The following is a 12,685-nucleotide window of genomic DNA, read 5'->3' as shown; positions in this document are numbered from 1 at the left end:
TTTTTTTAACTGGGTATTTACGACTTGCTCAAAAGAATTACATTCGCCTTCAGAATTTTGACAAAGGTTTCCTGTTTGTCACAAGCCGCATTTGTAGATAAATCCAAAGAATCATCAGTATCCGACATTTCTATTCAATCCTGGACCTTCTATATACACAGTTCAGGATGTGCTCGATCTATTTACATGATCTATGAAAAACCATATGGAACATCTAATGCATTGCAATACATAGCATTATCCCAAGTGAGCCTGAGGAACAAAGAAATATCTGGAAGAACACCCCTATCACCAAGTTTGCATAACCTGTCTGACCATATTCAATTGTGGTGAGCTCAGGACATCAACAAATATATACTAGTCGAGTAGAAGTAACTGCTTTGAAGTAAAAGTAAAGGTTTATTCATACGAAATGGAGTATTTACTTTTACTTGTAGTAAATACTAACAAAAAGATGCTTACTTCTACTAGCTAGTAAATACTCTCTTTTATTCATATGGCCCACTGTCTGAAATGCGAGGTTTGAGACAGGTTAACTATAAAGGCAGTGAATGCAAGTAACCAAGACGATCGGCACCAACTGCGCACCAAGCACAATTGTCTCAGACCTCGCATTTCAGATGTATTGCCTCTTTTACACGCCGAAAGGGCCGTCTCGGGGATTAGTTCCAATGAAGGGGTGGAGAACAAATGTCTCGGGCGAGACAACATCACTCTGGTCTCTCTTCAATCCCACGCATAAATCTATCGCCTTCAATAACAGGTCACCGACCGTTTCAGGCTTCTTCTGCTCGTTGCTATCTAGTGCACTTTCGCTGGTTGACATGTCGATGTCTTCTTCAACTTCATTTTCCTCAATGTCTGGGTCAAACTGTAGGAGTGGGATCTCTCTCACGACATTGGCGTAGCTCCAATGTTGCCAATTAAGTTCAGCTTTGCACTCTTGCCTCGAATGTCCAATAATCCCACGCATAAATCTTTCGCCTTTTACTGAAGATTTGAAGATGTCATACTCTCACACTTGGGAAGGATTTTACGAAGCAGGGGGAGTACGACCGTACGGTTAAAATCACGTGTGTTGGAGGATTTGTGTTTCGTTGGCAGATCGTGCTTCTACTTTTGGACATAGGACTTAAGGATAATTCGCTCGAGGCTCTTTATCAAAGAGAACGATCTACGGTATATTACGCTGTGTTTTCCACCATAGAGGAAGCGGACATATTCGGATGACTCGGTACGCAGGTTTTTAAAAAAAAACCCCGTATGAGTTCAACGTCCAAGTTCTGATGGAAGTTATGGCGTTGCGAAGTTATGTTATCGGGACGTTACCAGTCTGGGTGTTCAGGCTGTATTAAGGTTCTCGGACTCAGCTTTAAACCCCAAATACAGCCTGGCCCCCCAGACTGGAAACGTCCCAATAACAAAACTTCGCAACGCCTTAACTTCCATCAGAACTTGGAATTTTACGGACTTTTGTTCTCACCAAGCTTAGGATCAATAGCGAGTTTCAGCAAAGAAAATAAATCTCTCCCGTATGACTTATCCGTATCGATTTTACGTATGATGTAACGTAATTTGTGTAGCGGTCATACGTAAAACAGATACGGATACGTCGATACGTCATACGAGCGTGAAGTTCACCCCTACTGAAACTCACTTTTGTAACCATTTCATATCATTAAACGTACATGTATACAGGAACATTACGAATTTATGGAGCTTCGATTAATTCCCTTCAATTTATCAAATATCACTAGATAGAAACAAGAGTTGCCAAGGTCTATATGTCCCAGGCGCGAGGAAGTGTTTTTCCAGGGGGACAGTCGGACCTCGCACCGACTCATCAGTGTTGTGACCTTACATAAATTCCGTCCTGCACGCCAATGACCTTTCACTAAAATAGTCCTTGAGTTTGGCCTGTCTCTGCGAGTTCTCATTGAAACCGAACCGCTGTTTGGCGGGAGACGTCATATCCGAAATATGTTCGCATCATCAATGATTTTCTAAATCATTACAAAACACATATTAACATGTAGCGCGGAATTAAAGTGAACTTGTTCCTCAATTCTGGCGCGTAACTGTGACTTGTAACTTTGTCCTCAAAATACCTATCTGTAATGACTTGAACTTTTCATTGAACACCACGGAAAAACATAGCATTGATAAAGTAAGTTGTTATCTCGTCCCAATACAATACAAAAGTGATCATTTAGCTCTTGTTTGGCCTGGCGATGTTGTTGAAGGAACAGGGCATTGTTAGTCACAGCTACAGCACATGAAAACGCACTTTTGTGTAATATTTGAATGGAAATGTGGATACGGACCATTTATTTAAGAAAGCCACAGCCGAGAGTGTACCTGCCAAATTTCATCAGGATTTATATATGGGAGACTTTTGCCCCAAGGCCTTATTTTTATATCGAAGCGAACTGATTGCACAGAATTGTCTCTTTTTACTGTTTTGGTTGGTTCTGAAAATACTAACTGGGGGTTGACTGCTCCCTGGGCCTTGGACTGACGAACAACGCCAACTTCATTGTCGTTGTCATCGTCACTAGCACGGTCACCAACATTACCAAAACCACTGACAAAACTGTCCTCAAAAACACCAACATAAGCATCATTACCTTAATGTTCAAGTTCTTGTTCATAACAGTCAATGTCATGGTAGAGTAACAAGAAGAACACCTTGTTAGACACCAAAGCTAATATATAAGTAAAACAAGTCATACACTAATTTCAAACTTTTGGCTCGGAATAGGGCCTCCCTCAGCAAGCTTTCTCTCGAAACGTCATCACTACCTCACGGCATACATATGCAAAGCAAATGATCAAACAATTTGTATGTATCTGCTGGATCGCGAAATTCCCCGAGGAGAATGAATAGCCAGGGGTAGCTTGGGCTTTGACATCACTCAACATGCTAAAAAGTACAACCACACTGCCAACGTGAAGAAGAGTTCTTTGCTTATGGCTAATCTTTTGGTCAGAACATAGCCATCCTTTTTGTTCTGGTGAACCTCCCGAAAATGAATGTGTTGTCTAAAATCTCCCCGTTCACAGACATCAGTTCAGGACACTTTAGGAAAACAGTTTCTGCACATGGAAAGGTCTGGTCCACTTCCATGTACATTTTCCCTCACATTATGATCAATGACACAGCCAAAACGGGGACTTTTCCTCTCGCAAAACACTCTACTGCTGAAGATGGTCTTTGTTTCATGGGCCATGGGGCTTCAATATTGCCCTGTACATGTATGATAAAAATCAATCATCAACAATTAAAAACTTTGTCTTGGCCAACTTTCCACCCTGTCAACGTTTGTGTTAGCAACTGCTATGACGTTTGGAATTTGCTGACGTGCCACTTGGCCTCCAAAAGTTTCCACACACAGCGTATAACACTTGGTTTGTAACAGTTAACCTCTGTGGAATTCCCAGTTAGGTAAATTTCCAATATTTCCCATTTTTTATATTTGTCCCTAGTTGGGCCCCCATTGAACATCGTGGCCCTCTTGCATTTTTCCTTAAATCCGTGTTGAGAAATTAAGGTATTTACCGGTTACTTTTATCATTTTCATGGTCACCTCTAATTTTCAACTCAGCAGAACAAGTCTCCAATTTGAGTAACTTTAAAAAAAACATTGCTGGTTGTGTGTCTTGTAATTCCATCTGACTGGAACCTTGTATGTCAGATTCGAATTTACCGCCATTTAAGTCAAAAGACAGCACCACCTCTATTTAAAATTTCCTGTGCACTGTAGTGCTTTGCACAATCAAAGTTTTGTGTACACCCTGCGAGTAGCTTGCCGTGAACATTGTGTAATGTGTTTATACATGTTATTTTCGACTCGGCAATGCGATGAGATGCGACCAGCTTGGCTTGTGTGACCGTTGTAAAGACTCAAAAGTCTTCGCTTGATCTCTTAAACCGTGTGGGGTGTTGGAACTGACGTCAAGACGTCTTATAATGAGTTTATACATGTTATTCTATTTGCGTTTTTGACAGATGTCAGAGTCGACTTGGGAGTATATGTTTGTCCATTTCGTCAGTTCCGAAATTGGCTAATCCCCTGTCATTCGTGTGATCACATTTTATTGATTTGTTTGCATCCTACAGTTAATGCAGACATCAAAAAAACCTTTACATAACAGCAAATAAACAAACGTTTTCACCGTAAAGTGCTGCATTTTCTGAGAAAAAAACCCCTCGGATCCCTTGCTCCAGCCATGCATGGGGTCGCCATCTGGTCACCAGCTCCAAAATGTACATCTAGATGGCCTGCCATTTGATGGTTATGAATGGAACTGACCTATTAAAGTAGCAGATTGTCCACAGTGGTGAAAAGGAGCAAAAAATCGTTATGTTGGTCAATCACTCATACCATTTTGACCATGTAGCAGATCTGCGACGGTTGCTGATGTAGGGTTACGTAAAATTTCTATTCGTTTGATTTAACCAGAGTCTTTCATTTAAAAGACTCTGATTTAACTGAGAACTGAACTCACATGTCGCCTCCTCATCCGTCTTGCGATTGTCATCATCAAAACTTTATATTATACCATGCTTCCATGTCATGAAAGATATTGATTGTGCACATGAGCACTTATTAAACAAATCTCGGGATATTTTATACACTTGACTTCGTTGATATTGTTACCTACAAGCTTTGTGGCGTGCCCTAACGGACTAACGCAAAGTGACCAGTCACGAAACTTGTCACTTGTCGTCGCAAATGCAATAGTTGGTGAACATCCTTATGGCACTGAGCTTGCATTTCATTATTTGGAATGTTCCTATCTCGCCTCGTGTTGAGGCGATCTATTTCGTGACTTAGTCCATGTCTTTGACGCGACTTTGTCCATGCAAATTTTCATCCTGCCACCCATCGATTAGGAAGGACGATTCCAAGTTGAACTGGCTCGACTTTGTCCATGCAAAGTTTCATCCTGCTACCCATCGAGTAGGAAGGACGATTCCAAGTTGAACTGGCGCGACTTTATCCATGACAAGTTTCATCCTGCCATCCACTGAGAAGGAAGGACGATTCCAAGTTGAACTGGCGCGACTTTGTCCATGCCAAGTTTCATCCTGCCACCCACAAAGAAGGAAGGACGATACCTAGTTGAACTGGCGCGACTTTGCCAAGTTTCATCCTGCCACCCACCAAGACGGAAGGACGATTCCAAGTTGAACTTGCGCGACTTTGTCCATGCCAAGTTTCATCCTGCCATCCACTGAGAAGGAAGGACGATTCCAAGTTGAACTTGCGCGACTTTGTCCATGCCAAGTTTCATCCTGCCACCCATCGAGTAGGAAGGACGATTCCAAGTTGAACTGGCGCGACTTTGTCCATGCCAAGTTTCATCCTGCTACCCATCGAGTAGGAAGGACGATTCCAAGTTGAACTGGCGCGACTTTGTCCATGCCAAGTTTCATCCTGCTACCCATCGAGTAGGAAGGACGATTCCAAGTTGAACTGGCTCGACTTTGTCCATGCCAAGTTTTATCCCGTCATCCACCGAGAAAGAAGGACTATTCCAAGTTGAACTGGTGCGACTTTGCCAAGTTTCATCCTGTCATCCACCGAGACGGAAGGACGATTCCAAGTTGAACTTGCGCGACTTTGTCCATGCCAAGTTTCATCCTGCCACCCATCGAGCCATAGGAATGACGATTCCAAGTTGAACTGACGCGACTTTGTCCATGCCAAGTTTCATCCTGCCATTCACCAAGAAGGAAGGACCATCCTGAATAGTTCGCGCAACTAAGTCCATGTCTTTGACGCGAAATTGTCCGTGCCAAGTTTCATCTAACCGTCAATCGGGAAAGAAGGACGACTTTCGAATGATATGGCGAGACTTCGTCCATGTCACCCCCTTCTATATACAACAAAGTATATTTTTAGCAAGTCATCTTAGGTTAGAGTATACATTCCTGTACCATGGGGATGCACCAAAGAAATCCGAGGAATACCGTGATTGGGACCCGGTATGATTTCCCCCTTTAAAAGACCCAAAAGTGACAGAGCCCCGATGTGAAAATCGCTACATTTCATTATCAAAGAGTGACCTGTATTTTGTATCATTGTTTGTCACTGCATTCAATATAATAGCAATCACCTCCTCATCACATTCCTTGAGCTCTTCATTTCAAGGTGATCAGGCTCAAACTCTTGCATTTCACTGATAGTGGCACTTTTTACCGGCTAAAGCAGAGAGACAAGAATTAAACTCTTACAAAAATTTAATGGTGGACCCCAAATAGATGTACAGACACAGCTCTCAATATACCTTTTCAAGAGGTAGACTGGAGAGTGGAATGTAAACAAAAAACAAGCTTTGATAATGCATTCACAGGATCAATAATTGAACACTTTCTTATGTCTGTTGGAAAGAATGCAAACTTACCCTCTTGAATCTCATATTCCCGAATGCGGTTACAGTATTCTCTCATTGTTGGATGTAATCGAACAAGGCGGTTCCCAAGGTTCACAGTATGGCCAAGACCAACAAAATAAAGTTCTCTATCCACCTTTGTCTTCACAGAAATAAAGCACGTTACTTCCACAGCTTTTTCTGTCTTGTCACAACTGTGTTTCTCTGTCTTACAGCAATTACCTCCCTAGTATACTTCCAGTCTTTAATCTGCCATTACAAATTGCAGTCTTGTAGACGACCACATTCTGATTCATTTCTGTTCCAAGGAGCTGTTCGATATCTAGATTATCGCTGCTTTGGAGAATGATATAGTAAGAGTTTTTGATTTGGCCTACTTTTCAAGGTTTCAAATGGCGTAAACTGGCAGTTTGAGTGTAACAGTAGCACGTTTCTTCTGCTAAAGCTAACAATTTGAAACTTAGTACACATGACCCTCTAGGTCAAATAACCTCCGACACCTAATTTCGGTCCAATATTATTCTGGACTCCAGGTGCCAAAACTCAAAAGGTGAGCTGTGCAATATTTTGGTAATTGCAATATTGGCTCACCGTAGGGGAGTCTATACAATACCACTGTGTCCGTCGTCCGTAAGTTGTCCTCGTCCATCATCTGTATCCTCATGCAAAAACAGTGGCACGTTTCTTAAAACACAGGAACCCCAGACCAGATGACATCTGACATTAAATTTCGGTCCGATCTGATTTGTGACTTGGCCACCAGGGGGCCAAAAGTGGAATCCTAAAAAGTGTGATATCCCTCTTTTAAGTGACTTGTTTTCGATAAAAATATTTATGATAGGTTCTCCAAGCAAGGATACATCACATATCATACGGGTTTTTGATTTTACCTAATTTTCAAGGACACAGAGATCAAATAGCGTAAATTACCAGTTTGAGTGTAACTAAGGCACGTTTCTTAACCTCTCAACCTATGACTCTGAAATTTGGTACACATGAATCCCTACGTCATATCACATCATAACCAAGAGTTGATTTTTTAACCCTCGCAGATCATAATGTCATAAATTAAATATTTATATGCTTGTGAATAGTGTGTGGATGTGCAAATGATAACGGTAAACAAGTTGTGCTGTTGAAATTAACTTAATCATGACGATTATGTGCCACGTCCATAATATTTTATAACTTAATAGGTCAAATGTTTGTTTATATCCTGTTGTTGTCAGTTGCCATGATAGAACAACTTCAGTCGTAACTGCTTCATTTGATCAAAGAAAACGGCCCGAAATTGTGACCCACTTACGCAATAGAGGATGAAGTTGATAGCATGATTGCTGTATGTCATAGTTCGAGTTGAATGGTGGAAAAGATAACCTAATGCTGCCTGTTGCTCTGATTGACTCAGATTTGGGAAGAAAATGGGTTCAATTGCATAGAAAACTTGGTTGGGCAGTGCAAGAATGACAAACACGACACTGACCACAACCAGCATGACTGTTATCCCTGTAAGATCTTTTTGAGCTTGGGTATTCTGCATCTTCATTCTCCGTCTCATGTTTATGAGCAGCTTAAACATTATGAAGACATTGCATATTGTTATGACAATGAAAGGTATAGCTGCATACATGATGACACGTATAATACCCCATGCTGTGTAATAGAATGTAAAATAAGGCGCATCAGCTCTGCCTGCATCACACCAGACTCCTTCACCAGGGTAGATGCCAACTTTCATGAAGATGAGACAGTGACTGTTCAGAGCAAAGAGTGAAATAAACACTCCCGCCAGAACAAAGTATGTGCGCCTCTTTGAACAGATGAACTGTGCCTTTAACGGGAATGTGACACAAATGAAGCGCTCAAGTGTTAGTAGGAGGACGCTCCATGATGAGAACATCAGTGTAAACTCCATCAGAAAGATACTGACTTTACACATAGCATCTGAGATTCTCCGTAATCTGGTGTCATAGGCCTGGGAGAGCACCTGTTCGAGACATCCTACGTAAAGTACTAACAGGTCACTCAGGGATAGGACTATCAGCAAGATACGTGTAGAAACGTGCCCGATTCTTCCACTGGAGACAACCATGATGGTTGCAATGTTGAAGATAGTTCCCATTGCGATGATGACTGGGGCAACGTATGCAACAAAAGCAAAAGCTGTGAATGCCTCCCAGTGACCTCGGTCCATTAAAACCTCAATGGAATAATACTCACCTTTTTGTTTTTTTGTCAAAACGGATTGCAGTGTTTGTGTCATAGTTGATACATGTAGTACTGCAATCTAAAGACGTGTATTTTGAGTAAAAGTTGTCCGTTTTGATAGTAAGTGCCGTCTCTTTTTAGTAAGGCAATAAATATAATCGCCACAGGCCTCAAATTCGTTGCAGCAGTAGGATTCTGCTCCCGAGGCAGGCAATTCAATGTCCAGAGAACTTGCAGTTTCATAGACTGTTACTGAGACACGATAGACGGAGGTCTGATGATTCATGTAATGGTTTGACAGCCAATGGGTAATGGTGTGCCGAAATAGTCACAGCCGCTTCTGAATCTGCGTTGCAGTTACAAGGTGTTGATCGTTTACTCCTGTTTTGAAGGGGTTACTGTCAAATACTGTGGACATTCTGAAAAAAAACTGTGGTCATTTGGACATTCCTGTTAACTGTTTGCCTAGTGCTGTGATGTAGAGTTCCTGATAGCCTTGCCTGAAACCTGCCATCAGTGGTCTCGGATCGGTGTACATTTAATTGGTATATGAATTTGATAGCGTGCAATTATTGTGATTACAGCATACAAACTATTAGAAACATAACCTCACATTTGCTTGGTAGCATGGATAGGACACTTTTTCATAGTCAAAATGCACATGGATCAAATTACAAAAACATTGTTTGATCACATATACCTGAGACTGTGGCTATTGTGTTTTTGTTGTTGTTGCGTGTTAAAAGTAAGCGGGCAGAAAATAACTCAAAGAGCAGTATTCTTAAAGGTTTGTCTGCAATGCAGACTGCGGCAATTTAACCCTGAATACTGCATGTATTATTCCCCTGGTTTTGTCTCTGCGTGACTGTATTATTTCCCATCTGAGCATCACTAGAATGATGATTGAGAAACAAATTTGTTAACTGTGATCTGACGAAAGTCAGCTATGCTGACGCCTGTGGAACTGTTTGAGTGGCGTCTGTCATTACGTCCATCCATCAGTCCAGAAGTCCATCAACCTGTCCACAGGGCAAATATGAAATCGTTGCTTGACTGAAACTTGGTGTGAGGTTGGCTAAGGGCATTACATCTACTGTTTGTTTGCAATATAACCCATTTTTTGGAGTCCAGGTAGCCGTTTTGAAAATATTTAGCAATAGTGACCGTGGTTTTATGGTTTGTATGTCATCACATATTACCCAGGTTTTTATTGTCGTACCCAACAAGTTCAGTAGTTTTCCTTTTTGGCCTACCGTAGGGGAGTCTTTACAAAAACCTCAGTGTCCGTTGTCCGTCGTACGTCGTCTGAATTTTGGTCCGATCTAATTCTTGACTTGGCCACCGTAAGGAGGGGGCCAACAGTGGAAACCTAAAAAATGTGATATCTCTCTTATATGTGACTTGTTTTCGTTAAGATGTTTATGGTAGGTCCTCCTGGTAAGGATACATCACATATCATACGGGTTTTCGATTTGACCTAATTGTCAAGGTCACAGAAGTCAAATGGCTTAATTGGGCCAACTATGGATCGTTACCTAACTCCTATAGCTATGAACTTGAAAGGGGATGGTCACTTAACAAGTTGGTTTACATACGTTTTACCAAGTCAAATTTTGCATAGTTGGAATTAACCTTTGAAAAAAAATTCAATTGGTATGGTAGATTATAGCTCCTTGTATAGTATGGGCATTTGGAAATATTGATGTTTTTCCTTTGAGCACTTTTATCAAGGCAATTTGCTGTGATTTGTAATCCTAAGTAAGAACCTGACATTATTCCAAACAACGACCCATGTGTATGGTACAAGGTTTATATAACTGATTTGGATCATAAAAGTCATTGCATTTTCTCATCTTAAGCATATATTCAACCAAAAAGTGGTTTTTCTTATACTTTCCTTGGTGCCATTGGGGGTGAACACCCAATAGAACGGCCAGCATAAACCACTTGTGAACAATTTCATGAGGACTTTTAAATGCTCTTTTGATCACAGTCATCAGATTTACCTTTGTCTGCTTTTGTGAGCAGTAATTGTGTAATACCAACCAACTTGTTTGTACTGGACAGGTTTTCGTTGATGAATTGGTTCTCTTGGAGATGGTGCATCAAGTAACACACCCTAACGAGCATATGATTTGACCACGGCCACTTAGAAAAACAGCTATTGCCTTCATGTGTTTAGCCGACATCTGCATCTGCTGATGCACATGTCAGTGTACAATGCAGAAGGTAGAGGGTGGCCCATTTTGTGTCCAGCGGCAAGTGTCAATTCTTGAACAGACTACTGACCGAAGACTCGCAGAAGGCAATGACAAAAGTTCTTCCACCAAGTGATGCATTTTTCCCTAGTCAAACCTTAGTGGCTGTCATCTGTCATTGGCCAGCGATGTGATACACGGTGGTAAGACATCAAGGAATACAAGGTACCATGTTACATGGAGAAGCTAAGGAATAATTGCACTATTGTGGATTTCACAAGTTTTATTTTTGTGATGGATATATTACAACTTATGAGAGATATGTTATCAATGCGTGTTTCTTGCAATTCGGTGAGTTAGCAGATTTCTTTGACTTTTATTTTAATGGGACCCATCATCTACCACACAAGAATGCTTCCCTTTGTGATATAATTTGAATAGCTCGATACCTCTGGCAAATAGCTTTCCTCAGATGAAATATTCATTTGAGAAGCAACAATGATCAATTGTGCTCAGTTCATCAATGTAACCCTAAAAGGACTTTTATTCGCGATCAGTCTATAACTTATAATCTCAGTTTATGCAATATTTAGAAAAAGGCGTCCAATAGGCGTCATGAAGGTGGTCAATTCTAAACTTTGTCAACACCTACAGTATGATTCAATTCAAAGTGATTGATTTTCTTAATTTTGGCATTTGGATGTTGTGGAGTATAAAAGGAAATTACCCCTTATTACCAATATATCATAAACCTGTGAAAAAAATGTTCTCATATATAAAAAGACATGCAATTTTAAAATTAAGTCAGAGACTACAAATACCCCAAGGTCACGGGGTCCTGACCACGAGTTATGTATTGTCTCTCAGAGGCATTGTTTTAGATTAAGTGCCCTAAATTGCAGGCTGTAAATTTGGAAGAGGTGCCACTATAAGATGCAGGCTAGTTTTAGTGAATCTGCCTGCAAATCTCTTGCGGAACCAAAGTTATAGGTGAAAAAGGGGCTACAATTACCCCATTTTACCTGACATGTACTGGGCCTTTTGCCAGATACTTGAAAGGGTATACACCGCCTAGGGTCGGACTGATCCAACAAAGATTTAATTGAACTAAACCATTGGCTTCCCGTGCAAACTAAGCAAAACCTCGCAATGCATGCATACCGATCACAAGCATCATGTTCTAAACACTGTAAGAAACAAATTGATATGTTGAACCCCACCGAATTTAATTAACGTTTACTGAAAATCAAACATTTATTGAAACTTTGCCCACGTTTTTGTGTTTATAAAGTTTTCCCACAGGTCACACCGGTCGTGGGGAAACCCCTTTACTAACATTCAACCTCGTTCCCACACAACACAGATTCGGATGGAAGCGACAGAAGTCTGCAGAATAAATTATCGTTCATGATTCGACAGCGGGTTACTGCTACGTTCTTATGATAGAAATAGCGGACACCGATGCCTCAGTGTTACGCCCCGGCGCAAGTTTGAGCGCATGTTTAGGAAATCTGGCTTGGAGGTTCATCGACAAATGTTTATAAACCAGAGCAAGGCTGTAGTTTCATTGATCGACAAGACTAAAGCAACATTCCTTCGACAAAAACTGGCAACTTGCACAACGAAAGACATGTTTCGCCAAGTAAATGGCCTTCTGTCAGGCGACTAAGGGGGAAAACTCCCTGATGTTGATAACGAACTTGCTGCCTGGAAAGTGCTCTTGTTACCCCAATCTTGAAAAAGCCGAACCTTGACTGTAACATACTGAAAAAATTACCGGCCTATCTCAAATCTGCCCTTTATATCCAAAGTCATGGAAAAGGTTGTTGCTAGGCAGCTCGTTTCATTCATGAACATGCCAAGCTAAACGACCTATTGCA

The sequence above is a fragment of the Lineus longissimus genome, chromosome 12, assembly GCF_910592395.1.
Source record: "Lineus longissimus chromosome 12, tnLinLong1.2, whole genome shotgun sequence".
Classification (NCBI taxonomy): domain Eukaryota; kingdom Metazoa; phylum Nemertea; class Pilidiophora; order Heteronemertea; family Lineidae; genus Lineus; species Lineus longissimus.
Note: the sequence above shows the minus strand (reverse complement) of the source record.